At 47.9% G+C, this 13,916-nt stretch overlaps 1 long non-coding RNA gene across 1 annotated transcript; it reads left to right on the top strand.

The window, feature by feature from the left end:
• The first annotated feature begins 3,265 nt into the window (after positions 1–3,265).
• Positions 3,266–13,426, top strand: LOC141741436 (uncharacterized). The gene is made up of 3 exons (XR_012586374.1): positions 3,266–3,411; positions 10,598–10,859; positions 12,849–13,426. It is a non-coding gene; the product is annotated as an uncharacterized LOC141741436 (long non-coding RNA).
• Positions 13,427–13,916: the final 490 nt, after the last annotated feature.

The raw sequence follows: 13,916 nt of genomic DNA, 5'->3' as shown, positions 1-13,916 counted from the left end.
CTGCAGGGGGGCTTTTGCCACCTCGGGCGCAGAAAAAAAGGCGGCAAGAGAAATGCCTGATCAAAAAGTCTCGAAGCAGCTGAGCGCAGCGGCCACCCGAGCGGAAACAGAGGATGTGAACCTGCTAAAATTCTACTAAAGATCTCAAAAGACGTGTTCTGTTGTATAGGGGCTATTCTCATGCGTTTCCTGGCGGATATTAGACAGGCACTTCTGCAGGCAGCAGAGTCGGGGAGGGCGGGGGGAGGGAGGCTACAGCGGCCCCTGTCTCCTCAGAGAGTGTAGGTCGCTGCTGGGGGTGTGCGGTGGTTCCTCCCGGGCGGCTCCGGGGCTGCTAAAGCCGCTGGGAGTGGGTGGCGGGGCCCTTCAGGGCGTTTCACGGTCCCTACAGGCGGAGCCCGTTGTGAGGGGGCGCTTGTTGGGGGAATGGGATGAGCAGCCTTAATCCTGGGAGGGGGATGAGTGTCCCTGAAATCACCGCGTTTCTGTATCAGCAATAGTGTGTCCAGCAGGACTGGGGCAGTGATCTCTCCCCTGTACTCCTGGTGAGGCCTCACTTCCAATAAATGTGTCCAGTTTTGGACCCCGCACGCTGAGAAAGGCATTGAGGTGCTGGAGCGTGTCCAGAGAAGGGCAACGGAGCTGGTGAGGGGTCTGGAGCACAAGTCTGGAGAGGAGCGGCTGAGGGAGCTGGGGGTGTTCAGCCTGGAGAAAAGGGGGCTGAGGGGAGACGACTCTCTCCCTGAAAGGAGGGGGTAGCGGGGAGGGAGGGGGTGTCTCTTCTCCAAAGGGACAGGCGATGGGACAAGAGGAAACGGCCTCAAGTTGCGCCAGGGGAGGTTTAGATTGAATACTAGAAAAAAATTCTTCACCGAGAGGGTTATCAAGCATTGGAACAGGCTGCCCAGGGAAGTGGTGGAGTCGCCACCCCTGGAGGTATTTAAAAGACGGGTAGATGTAGTGCTTTGGGACATGGGTTAGTGGTGGTTTTGTCAGTGTTGGGCTGGTGGTTGGACCTGATGATCTGAAAGGTCCCTCCCAACCTAGATGATTCTATGATTCTATGAAATTACCCAGATCAGTGCTTGTTGTGGAAGAGTGGTGAGCGGTGGGGGGGACCTCAGATGCCTTGTGCACCATTCTCTGCCTGCCCTCTTGTAATACAGCTGAACTTGTTGTGATCGTGTCCCAAGACATCTCTTGCTATATAATTGGTCAAAAGTGTCTAACAGCAGCAACTCGAAGCCTCCTCAGGCAAACTGCACATTTATTCTCCTTGTCAAGATTTTTAAAGATTCTGTGATGAACCCAGATCTTCCCTCCTATAATAGCAGCTCAGTGCTTCTTGTCTTGCCCACCTTAGTTGTGGAAAGAAGAATATTTTTTTCCTTTCTGCAACAGAGTTTATATATTTGAAGGCTTTGCACAACACTTTGTTGATCTTTACTCGCTGAATCAAACTACCCCTATTTAGCAGTCTTTTCTTGCAGATCACATTTTGGAGCCCTAAGTCATTCACGTTTTCTGTTTTTTAACAACTCTTCAGTTGTTTAATTTGAAATACAACACGTAAATCAGGACATGTGTTGCTGCTGAGTTCTTCAGTGCACTTAACTGGAGTTGTAGGCTGCTTCCCCAGTCTCCTCTCTTGTTTTTTTTTGCGCCTGAGTGTAATATTTCGTTCTCTAACCTCCCTTTCAGAAAAGTGCTATGTAAAGGTTTTATATTTTGTGTTCACACACTGTTAATCCTGTCTTTTGCCCTTACTGAATCAATTCTTCTGTGTTTCCATTTTGTTGGATTGTTCTGAATTGCAGACTTTTGGTGTCTCTGCTGTCTTTCCCAGCTTGGAGTCACCCGCACGTGTCGGAAGTGTACTCTATACCTTAAGTCAGGTCATTAATGGGCGTAATGAGTCCTACCAGGATCAGAGCAGATTGCCCACGACTCTTTCTCCATCAGTCTTTCCATTTGGATGGCAACTGGATTACAGCTCTCCCAGTTCAGCTTTGCTTCTGTGCTTTTTGATTTAGATTGCATTTCCCTATTTGGTTATGAGAACACTGTTCTAAAGACTTTATAAACAAAGAAAACAGAAATGTTAACTGTGTCTTTTCCTCTGTAAGACCCATTCTGTCAGTCAGTGAAGTTGGACTGATACGATGGAGCTTGTTCTTGGCAAGTCTATAAACTTGCAAATAGCTTGTTGATTTTTTTTAATAGTTTATATTCAGTTCTTATTAAACTGGCTGCTCTGACTGCCCCACTTCCTCCTTTAAAGAAGGGTATCAAGCTGGTCCTTTTGTAGTCTTCTAAGCTGACATCCAGCCATCAGAAATTCTCACAGTGTGTGCTCTCGCCAGGCTTATTTTGCCAGTTCTCTCTGCCACATTCATCAGGCTTAATAATAAAGCGGCCCAACCCTTCGCTACCTGAGAGAGAGGGAGATCTTTTCCCCTTTCCTCTCTCATTAATTGTTTTAGCCACTTGATTGCATCTAATCCTTTTAGTGAAGACTGAATGGATGAATCACGCCCTGCTTCCTCTGCTGTGTAGTGGGTCAGCCTTGCCTTCGGTCTTTCTTTTATGCCTCCCGCGCTATATAAAGCTTGGCAACTGCAGGTTGTATCTCATTCAGTGCCTTGATTTTTTCATTTTGTCCCTTATGCTTGTACTATATGTCTGTGTGTGCATCTGCCTCTTGTCTGCTGGCTTGCAGATGTGTGATGCATTCACGTGCTTATTAGCGGTAGGTTAAGGAACGACTGTCTTTAATTTGAAAACCAAACTCCTAAGAGACTGCCTGGTCATTCTCTGAGCTTCCTGAGGTCTGCCTGAAATCTGTCAATGTTTTTATGGCTGTTCTTTCTGCCTTAGGAAGAAGAACCATCATTTGCACCTGGAAATAACTGGGTATATAGTAGTTTTCAAGCTTTCACTTAATGTTTTCCCCCAGGAGGAACTCCCTGGAGATCAGAATCAACCCTAGAAGACCATTCTTTCTGTCTTCTTTTTTCCTGCCCTAACAAAGTTCATACACAGCAGAGACCTGCTTGGGCCGTCTAGGACAAGGTCCACCTCACCTCCCATAACTGCGTACAAAGTGGGCCTGTAACCTGAATTCCTGGTGCCCGTCTTTCTTCTAAATCAGAGGGAGTTTAGATACCCAGAGGATTCTCTGAATAGTTCTAGTTGAATCCCGTCAGCCCTACTCTCTTCCGAAGGGAGGACAGGCCAGAGGAACTCTCCCGACACCACCAGCTCTGTGATTCTGCTAGTTCTCAATCTGACACCCTGTTTGCTTTCTAGTGCTCTCAGGTCGCCCACTGGGATCCTCCTCCCCTTTCGTCACCATCCAGGGATTCGTGGCAGTGGCTGCTCTTTGCCTGTTACCTGGATCTGAACTATAAGGTGATGTATCCTCCCGTCCGTCATCCTTTTATCTGTGTTCCCTGAACAAACTACTCCTGCTGGGCAGTAATAGTGATTTCTATGAATTATCCCTCTGAGGTCGCTTTTACTTCAATTAAATTGTAGTGCCATCCATGCATTGTGTGTCTGAATGGTCAGTTGTGTGAGCCGTTTCACATTAGCCAAATTCTGCTTCCATTTTTGATTCTGGAGAGGTGTTAAGTCTTCTAGCCGAATACTGAGTGTAATATTTTATTACTCCAATAGGTAGCAGGGTTGCACACGTTTGAGTCAGCTTCGCTGTGCTATAAAGACATCACTGAAGGTGGGAGATTGGAAGTAATTTCTGTTAAAGGATGCCTGGAGGTTGAGGTTTGTTTCTTGAGGCTGAGATTTGTGTCTGGTTTGTTTTTGAAACTTAATATTTGGCTGCATCAGAGCACTTCTACTTCCAAATCTGTCTTACGCCCCTGCTTGCAAAGAATCACAGCTCAAAACACAAATAAAATCGTACCTGCTTTAATTATTGCTGACTGGATTTGTTTAACAGTAGTCTTGAGGTCAAGGTCCAAATTATTCTACGCAGATGGAGACAGAGTTCTTGCAAATTAGTAGTTTAAGGTGCTGATCCTAAAAACATTTAAATACATGAATGTGCAGGGGGGCAGTGAAATGAGGTAATACTCACAAAAGGGGAAGGTTCTGTCCAGGGTCAATTATTGTGTTTCACAATTACATACCTGAGAAAAGCTGGCATCATCGGAAAGAAAAATATATGTATGCATATATATTTAGGTTTGTATATATATTTTCTTCCAAGAGAAAGAACAGCTGATACGGGTGGTTATAGCCCTCTAACAAAATATCCTGAAATCCTGTTTCCAGTGTGCTTGGAGTGGTTGAAACGTAGCTCTCCTCTGAAAAATAAAGCGATAAAGGTGCCTGGTGGGCATTACATTCAGAGTTCTCCAGTGATTCCTCCCAAGGGTCTTACTTGAAAAGAGGTGTTTCCCGACAGCCAGCACAGCAAAGATCATTTAGGGCTCAGAGATTTGAGCAGGGTATTTTCCTCCTGGCACGTCATTATCGATCGCACGGCGGCTGCAGCCTGCATTGTGCTGTCAGCGTCAGCTCCAGAGTCCCCACGGGCTTTGGGGAATTCCTTTGATGCCGCTCGCAGGTTGAAGTGTCTGGGTCTGAGGGAGAAGATCCAGCTGGGATGAACAGAGCCAACAATACAGCGGAATTGAAACGGCAGATGAACGGAGGAGGGTTGCAAGCGCATCTGAGCCTGTTACCCACCTTGCCGGCCCCATTCCATCCAGAGAGAAGACCTATGGAAGGGAGGAGGGAGAGAGTTACATTTCCCAGCTAACGATCAGCAATTATGCCCAACAGAAGGGCAGCCACCAGTACCAGTGATGGGCTAACGCTGCAGAGAGCTCTACACCGGTCTCTTGCCACCTAAGAACACTAAGATGGGATCCCTGATGATATTATAACCCCCTCGGAGTTGATGGGGAGCCAGGCGCTCACAGGTTCGGGTGACCTAACACGAGATGGCTGCAAGAGATGTCTAGATCTGAATGCATCGCCCCCGAGTTCATATGGGGAAGAAACAGCATCAGTCAAAACACCCATTTTTCTCTCTCTATGCTCCATTCAAATGCCCCATGAACGAAAGATGTGAGGACGGAGAGGAGAGGAGACCAGGAAAAGAAAAGAGGAGAAGTGGGGAAAAAAAAGGAGGAGAAATGCAAGTAAAGAAATAGAATGTGAGTCCTGGCTGTGCAACAGGTCATTTGTGAGGCAAATCAGCCTCTGTTGTGTGATAATGGCCCGAGGCCAGACTGGAAATGCTTATTGAGGGAGTCCTGGGAGAGGTGTGATGGAAGCGCTAGGGACAAGGACTGCCTGGAGACCTTAAAACGAAAAGACAGGTTTGATTTAGGACAATGATTCGAGAGAACACGCGGATTAGAGGTGAGCTCTAGTATAAAGCTGTATTAGCGGAGCAGAGAAGCCGCCCATCAAGCGCCAGGCAGGGAGCAAGAGATTAACAACGTCTGACCCACGGAGCAAAAGATGTCAGAACGAGTGCCCGCAGCCAGGAGACGAGGGGTTCAAAGAACAGCTACTGGGGCAGGCGAGGAGCAGAAACAGGCTCAAGGCAAGGGGGTGATGTTCCTAGAGATGCGGCCAGTGAAAAGCTCGGCAGCAGCGTGCAGTGCCTGGCAGGGAACGCTGGAGGGAGCGTGGGCAAAAGAGGCAGCAGACAGAAATACAGATGATTTTCCTTCTATTCCATGAGCTCACTGTGTTTTTATTATTATTGCTGCTGTTGTTATTTCATCAGCCTGGGCTTTATGGGATGTGAAACTGAAGTCCGGTTGTAAGCAGTTCGTTGTCCAAACAGAGAAAGGAGGTAGGAAGCAGATGAAAGAGCAGAAATGATTTGTAGAGGGGGGAAACTGAGGCACAGATACGATGTACAAGTCAAGCAGCTAGCATCTTGCATTTCTCATGGAGATATTTAAAAAGAGTCGGGTGCTACTGAGAGACTAGACTCATGTTGATGAGCACATGATGGTTTTTTGTTTGTGGGTTGTTTTTTTTTGTTATGACTGATGTATATGGAGAGGGACTTTTTATCAGGGAGTGTAGTGATAGGACGGGGGGTAAGGATTTTAAACTGAAAGAGGGGAGATTTAGATGAGATATTCTGAAGAAATTCTTTGCTGTGAGGGTGGTGAGGCCCTGGCCCAGGTTGCCCAGAGAAGCTGTGGCTGCCCCATCCCTGGAGGGGTTCAAGGCCAGGTTGGACGGGGCTTGGAGCAACCTGGGCTGGTGGGAGGTGTCCCTGCCTAGGGCAGGGGGTTGGAACAAGATGATCTTTAAAGTCCCTTCCAACCCAAACCATTCTGTGATTCCATGATATTTTGGTGATCAGATTTCCTGGCTGGGCTGTGCTGAATGTGGGTTGGAAGCATTGCTCTGAGCTGCAGTCATGGCAAGGTGAGGCCAGGCACCAGAGCATCCCAAGTGGCCCAGTCCAAAGAAGGTCAGTGTCATGGTTTGACCCCAGCTGGCAACTAGAATGACGCAGCTGCTCGTTCTCTCCCCCGATTTGGGATGGGGGGAGAGAATCAGAAGAGCAAAAGTGAGAAAAAAAACTTGTGGGTTGAGATAAAGACAGTTTAATAGGTAGAGCAAAAGGTGTGCACGCAAGCAAAGCAAAACAAAGAATTCTTTCACTGCTTCCCATGGGCAGGCAGGTGTTAAGCAGGGCTCCATCACATGTAACCGTTACTTAGAAAGACAAACACCATCACTCCAACATCTCCCCCTTCTTCCTTCTTCCCCCAGCTTTATACACTAAGCATCGTGTCGCATGGTAGGGAATATCCATTTGGTCGATTGGGGTCAGCTGTCCCAGCTATGTCCCCTCCCAACTTCTTGTGCCCTCCAGCCTGCTCGCTGGTGGGGCGGTGTGAGGAGAAGAAAAGGCTTTGACTGCTTAGCAACAACTAAAACCACCGGTGTGCTATTGAAAGTACTTCTCATCCCAAATCCAAAATGTAGCGCTATACCAGCTGCTAATAAAAAAGCTACCTCTACCCCAACTGAAACCATGACAGTCAGGAAGCCAAAAATTCAGAGCTAGCAGGTCCCATGGTGTAATCCACGGGTGAGGTGACGATGAGCATCCCAAGGACATGGACAGCAGCTCAGGCTGTGGGAACAGCCTCAGGCAGGTTGATTTAAAAGAGAGAGGGGGAGGTAGGGTCAGAAACCATTAAGAACCAGGCTGACCTGAGAGAAGATAAGATTGGGGAGGGGGCTGGAAACCAAGGTGTGGAGCAGGACTACAAAATCTATAAACTGGTCAGGAGTCTTTGGACAGATGCACCCTTGGAAACCATCAGCTACAGATAAAATCAGCAGGAAAGGGTGCGACAGTCAGCAAACAGAGGGTTTATAAATACAGTGCAGGAGAGGTAAGAGGAGAATAGGCCAGTTCTTAACATAGATGAGGTGGTAACAAGCCCATGAGAAGTGTTGTCAGGAGACTGAAGGATTTGCATGTTTCTTCTTTTAGTCTTCCCTCAAATCCTGGGCGAATATTCGGTGCAATTTAACAGTGCAGGTTCGAGGGTAGGAAGAGAGGGCTGACGGGTCTGCTGGGAGGTTTGTAACTTGGGTTAAAGCTTAGCCTGGAAATTTTGAGAAACATCATGAAACAGTCTGAATCACAAATTGTTATCGTGGGAGAAAGAGGACAGTGGTGGAGTCAGGGAATCACAGGTGAGTTACCTTGACTCCAGTCCCTGGGAAAACGCTGCAGAAGTTTTTACATAATTCGTTCAATATTTCGCCACTGGAGGACAACGGAGTGATGAAAAACCTCCAACATGACTTGCTGGGAACAGTTCGCAACAAACCCTCAACAAATCAACCTAATTTTTGTCTCTAAGCTGGCTTTGGTGGCTAAGGGAACAAGGTTTTTCACGTAGCCAAGAGCCACGGGTGCATGGTCCACACCTCAGTGCTGAGGGTATGGGGAACTTCGGGAGTCATTCACAGATGGGAGAGGACTGGAGCTCCTCACGGTTCCCTGGCCTCATGTGGGATGGGTCCAGGCTGAAGCCCCAGACATGTGACGAGGTCCCAGGGTGACATGGAGGTATCAGACCCTAGCGGTTGACATCCTCCCACACCCAAAGACTCAGACAACCCAGCAGCTGCCAGTCACGCAACAAAGCTCCCGTATGGGATTTGCTCTTGGCCTTTCCACAGGCAGCAACTCAAAGAGCCCCAGGTTGAGCATTCCTATGGAAAAATACAGTCTTTAAAGACTTTAAGGACCATCCCACATGCAGACCTACGTTCCAGACAGCTTCGCCATAGCATGGGTGCACCGTGTGTCATCTTGGTACTCTGTGAACAACCTGGTACGGGACAGACCATCTGTTGATGTACCATGCCCAGAAGGGCTGCAGGCAGCATGGAAGGCAGGATCAAAACTCAACTGATCACTTTGGAGTGGGGGAATATCTTAAAAAAGATGAGATAGCAGGCAGTAAGAAAGATAAGACTCTAACTGGGAAATATCACGTGTAGGGAAACTGGGAATGACCAGAAGGCACCAACACTGTGGGAAAATAAAAAAGGAGGAAAGGGCAGTGTTAAAACATCACTAATGAGATGAGAACCTGTAGTAAAATGCTGGTTCAAAAGGACCATTTTCTTTCTGGACAACATTATCAGTGACCTGGGGGTTCTAATTGACAAGCAGCTGAACATGAGCCAGCAGTGTGCCCAAGTGGCCAAGAGGGCCAATGGCATCCTGGCTTGTATTAGAAATAGTGTGACCAGCAGAAGGAGGGAGGTGATTGTCCCCCTGTACTCAGCACTGGTGAGGCCACCCCTTGAGTATTGTGTCCAGTTCTGGGCACCTCAATATGAGAGAGATCTCGAGGTGCTGGAGCGAGGGCAGAGGAGGGCAACGAAGCTGGTGAAGGGCCTGGAGAATAAATCTGATGAGGAGCGATTGAAGGAGCTGGGACTGTTGAGTTTGAGGAAGAGGAGGCTGAGGGGAGACCTCATCACTCTCTACAGCTACTTGAAAGGACACTGTAGAGAGGTTGGTGCTGGTCTCTTCTCACAGGTAATTAGCGATAGAACAAGAGGGAATGGGTTCAAGCTGCAGCAGGGTAGGTTTAGGCTGGACATTAGGAAAAAAATTCTTCCCAGAAAGAGTGGTGAGACACTGGAATAGGCTGCCCAGGGAGGTGGTGGAGTCACCATCCCTGAATATGTTTAAGACTCGTTTAGATGTGGTGTTGGGGGATATGGTGTAGGGGAGAACTTTGTAGAGTGGGGTTGATGGTTGGACTCGATGATCCCAAGGGTCTTTTCCAACATAAATGATTCTATGATTCTAAGGTGTGGCGGGGTTGTCTTTTCTGATGGTCACGCTTTTCATGGATGGACTGTTTGACCTGACCACAGAATGGGGAGAGGAGCTAAGTGACTTCCTTCTGTTCATCCCGTTCTCCATGTCTATCACTTTATGAATCAATTTAGAATTCACTCTCAGAACTCATCTTTCCTCAGGTCCGATGCAATGCCTTAACCACAAAACCAATCCCGTGCTATTTACTCTTCCTCCATAAAGTGCAGTTTACTCTTCTGCAAATTAAAGTGCCTCATTTAATCCTATGAAGCGCTCACTTGCTTTGTTCAAAATGAGATGGGAAAGGGAAAAAAAAAAAAGGATTTCCTGCGGATGCTCGTTCACAATTTAAAATTAATTCCCTTCCAACCATCATTGTGTTCATTTTCTGAGAAGCAGCTAGGCAGCAAGTTTCATTGACACAAGACATTTGTTGCCAGCCAGGTTCAAGTGTTGCTTACCACATATATGAGATAAAAAGCAAATCATACTTTTGTAGATACAAGAATCGCTTCTCTGGTCAGGCAGCAACATAAGCAACTCCAATGGCTCAGCTCAACAGGACCCACAAAAAATACAATATACATATATATATATATAATATATAATAATATGCAACTGCTGAAATAAAAAAGCATTCCTGCCCCAGATATTAAATACTTATGGATTTGCGAATAGTTGCAAGGAAAGTTTGTCGCTTTCCATGAGAAGGAGAAAATGCCAGGCCCAGTAGAGCGTGTTTGATATATTATTCATGAGAAATTATATGCTGAGGATTCTTGTCAAAATCCAGCAGCAGCAAACAGGGGTCAGCAGTGAAAAAAAAAAAAAAAAAAAAGTCAAATAGATCTGCAACAGTTTTTAAACTGTTTTAATGCATCCAGTTTATGGCTCTTTTTATTCATTAGACCTGGTTGTCTGGGAAGTTCTCGTGGCAGGATGGAGGTTACTTCTGAAGATTTCAGAGCCGGCGTTGCTCACAGTCTCAGCAGGGTTCAGCTTTGTAAACACTGCAAATTAGATTTAGGGCTTTTGAACAGATATAAAGAGGGAAACCCACAAGGACATTGCTCGCTTTTCAAAGTGTAGCTGCACTTTCAAGGCTGACCCAGTACTGTCATTTCGGGGCTGTCTGAGCAACCACTGGAAAATAAAAGAGTACTAAAAATAGCCAACAAGGGCTCATTAGCTCTTTAATTACACATTGGTTTTCCTTTCTCTCATCTACAGTTGCAACTGTGTGCTGTGATCTCACCACTGACATTGACTGGGGAATGCGAGGAGCTGCCTTGGTCTGGTGGACACCACTACGGTTCACTGCCTGTCCATCTTCCTATCCTTCCCTTTTCCACAGATTGGAAGAACGGGATCCCTCCATGAAGCCCATGATAAGACAAGCATCAGGGAATGGAAAACGTAGGGAAAACAGGGAGGGAAGTGACAATAACAGCCTTTGAAGTGCTCAGAGCCTGTCCTGGTACGTGAAATCCAGGTACGTTTTCAGTAGGAGGCACGTGTTAAAGAAGGAACCATGAGTCCACCTAAACAGACACCCACGAAGCTTCAGTTACAGCAGTGCCCACGTTCCCAGTGACAACTGGATTTAAACCCTTTTCAACAGGTGTGGCTGAATAACATATTCCTAACATACCCCAAGTAAGTAGGTCTGGACTACAGAATTGTCTACGCAAAAGTGACCCTCTAGACTGGGCAAGGCAGAGGATGTGTGTAGGATATTTCTTGCCACATCATTTAGACTTACTAACTGCACCAATCCTGCTACACTAATCTGGGCTCAGGCTCTGGAAAGCTGTTCTCCACACTGGTCAGTTGTCAGCATGGTTCTTGGCCTAGTTTTCACCCAGACCAACCAGCGCTGATCTTCTCGAGCACAGTTCAGGAGTCAACAAAGGCCAGGAATTAGAATCATAAAATGGTTTGCGTTGGAAGGGACCTTAAAGATCATCCAGATCCAACCCCCTGCCCTGGGCAGGGACACCTCCCACCAGACCAGGTTGCTCCAAGCCCCGGCCAACCTGGCCTTGAACCCCTCCAGGGATGGGGCAGCCACAGCTTCTGTGGGCAACCTGGGCCAGGGGCTCACCACCCTCACGCTAAAGAATTTCTTCCTAATATCTAATCTAAATCTCCCCTCTTCCAGTTTAAAATCCTTACCCCTTGTCCTATCACTACACTCCCTCATAAAGGGTCCCTCCCCATCTCTCCTGTAGGCCCCCTTTAGGTACTGGAAGGCTGCTATAAGGTCGCCCTGGCACCTTCTCTTCTCCAGGCTGAACCCCCCCAACTCTCTCAGCCTGTCCTCACAGCAGAGGGGCTCCATCCCTCGGATCATCTTTGTGGCCTCCTCTGGACCTGTTCCAACAGGTCCATGTCCTTCCTACTCTGAGGACTCCAAAGCTGGACACAGTACTCCAGGTGGGGTCTCACCAGAGCAGAGCAGAGGGGTAGAATCCCCTCCCTCGCCCTGCTGGCCATGCTTCTTTTGAGGCAGCCCAGGGTGTGGTTGGCTTTCTGGGCTGCCAGAGCCCGTTGCCGGCTCATGTTGAGCTTCTCATCTGTCAACACCCCCAAGTCCTTCTCCTCAGGGCTGCTCTCCATCCATCCTCCATTATTCCCAAGAGCAACATGGATGCAGCCGTCTTGTTTTGGACTGGTGTATGATAGGGTTGGTGACACACTGAGATCTGCTGAACTTGCTACAGGCCTTGCATCTGCTACTAGAGGGCTGTATCATGAGCAAGCTGGGCGCCGTGGCAAACACAGGGCTCATGAGCTGCCTCTGGAGCAGCAAGAGGGACAGGCAGCTTCATGCCACCATTTGCCAATGTCACAAGGATTGTCCCCGAGGTTTACATCCTGGGTTGGGAAGGTCAGAGGGAAGAGGAGAAGTGTGAGTGTGCTCATCAAGCAAAGCAAAGTAGCAGGGCCTTTTCTGCAGAGGGAATGCACCTCCACGCTCAGCTGCCCAGGGACACATGGCAAAGGGAGTCTGAATAAACCCTGTGCTTCCCTGCATGAGGAGGTCAGACCCAGCCTCATTGTTCCTATGTTGGGGACTCACTGGAGTTGCCTGAATCAAGACCCCCATCAACCTACCAGCTTCTCTGTTTGCAGTGCCGACACAGGAGCCTCATGGTTGCCACCATTCCCTCCCATATCACAACTGCTCCATCGTGGTGCTCATTGCTGCATGATGCTGTGGAAGGATTCAGGGGTTGAAAAGGGGTCTGACACATAAGGTACCATTAAACACAATGGTCCAGCTGCTACTCCCAGCTCAGGAAGTCATTAAAGACATGATTACAGCAGACAGAGAGATATGCAAAACAGAAAGGTCACTCCAGACTTGCCATGCGTCTTACACTTTTTCCTGCACATCAGCTTTTGGCCACTGTCTCGGGCCACGTGCTAGGTTAGGTAGACCTTCAATTTGATTTAACACTGTCATTCTTCTTTTCAGATGTTACTGAATACAGGTTAATGGTGCTTTTTGTGGGGCCCCAAAGCAACAAACCAGTTGGTTTTGACAGCATATTTGGCTGCTTGAATCCATGCCTCTGCTTGCTCCACCAGCACGTGTCTGCCCCTGCTACGTACCTCAGTGGGGTGACAAACTGGGATACAGCAACTCTCTGAGCTATGACAGGAACAATAAAACGAATGACTGAGCGATCTCACATTCTTGCGGCTTCCCAAGCAGCCAGGAAACACCACGTTGTTCAGGACATTTCCATTTCGAACACTGCAAACTTTTGTAATTTCCACACGCTCCTCGTAAAACAGGAGCTGGGCTGGAGCGTTCATTTGTTCACTCACCGTAGGGTCAATGAGACAGGGAACGTATGGTGGCACACTTATCCCACAGACGTGTTCAAATCCACATCTAGGGCAAACGGCAGCACTAATAGTGCTTGTAAATACCATTGTTTGCTTAGCTTCTCTGAAGCACTTGGGAAAGTGCTCTGCCTGAAAGGAACATCTCTGCTTTAACTCAGCACTCGCGTCCCAGCTTGTTCTACAGAGAAAGAGAGATTTACAAACAGGTAAAATGCACATGCACACGCGATCAGATGTTTTGTGAAGTTTTAGGCATGGAGTTGGAAAAAAATCCCAGTTTAATCTGGCGAGGTGTACCTCTAAAACCCTGGAATAGTGTCTACCTTCCCAGCGGTACTTAGAAAGCGGGCGCTGCCAGAGGTCAGCACAGGATCAGTGCTGTCTAAGCCAGTCCTCACTGAAGGGTGTCTAACCCCTTCGTAGAATCACAGAATGGTTTGTGCTGGAAGGGACCTTAAAGACCATCCAGTTCCACCCCCTGCACTGGGCAGGGACACCTCCCACCAGACCAGGTTGCTCCAAGCCCCATCCAACCTGGCCTTGAACCCCTCCAGGAATGGGGCAGCCACAGCTTCTCGGGGCAGCCTGGGCCAGGGGCTCACCACCCTCAGAATAAAGAATTTCTTCCTCATATCTCATCTAAATCTCCCCTCTTTCAGCTTGAAACCGTTACCCCTTGTCCTATCGTTAC

Source organism: Larus michahellis, chromosome 3 (genome assembly GCF_964199755.1).
Source record: "Larus michahellis chromosome 3, bLarMic1.1, whole genome shotgun sequence".
Taxonomy (NCBI): Eukaryota; Metazoa; Chordata; class Aves; order Charadriiformes; family Laridae; genus Larus; species Larus michahellis.
The sequence above is the reverse complement of the archived record's forward strand: the minus strand, read 5'-3'. Positions and strand labels throughout refer to the sequence as shown.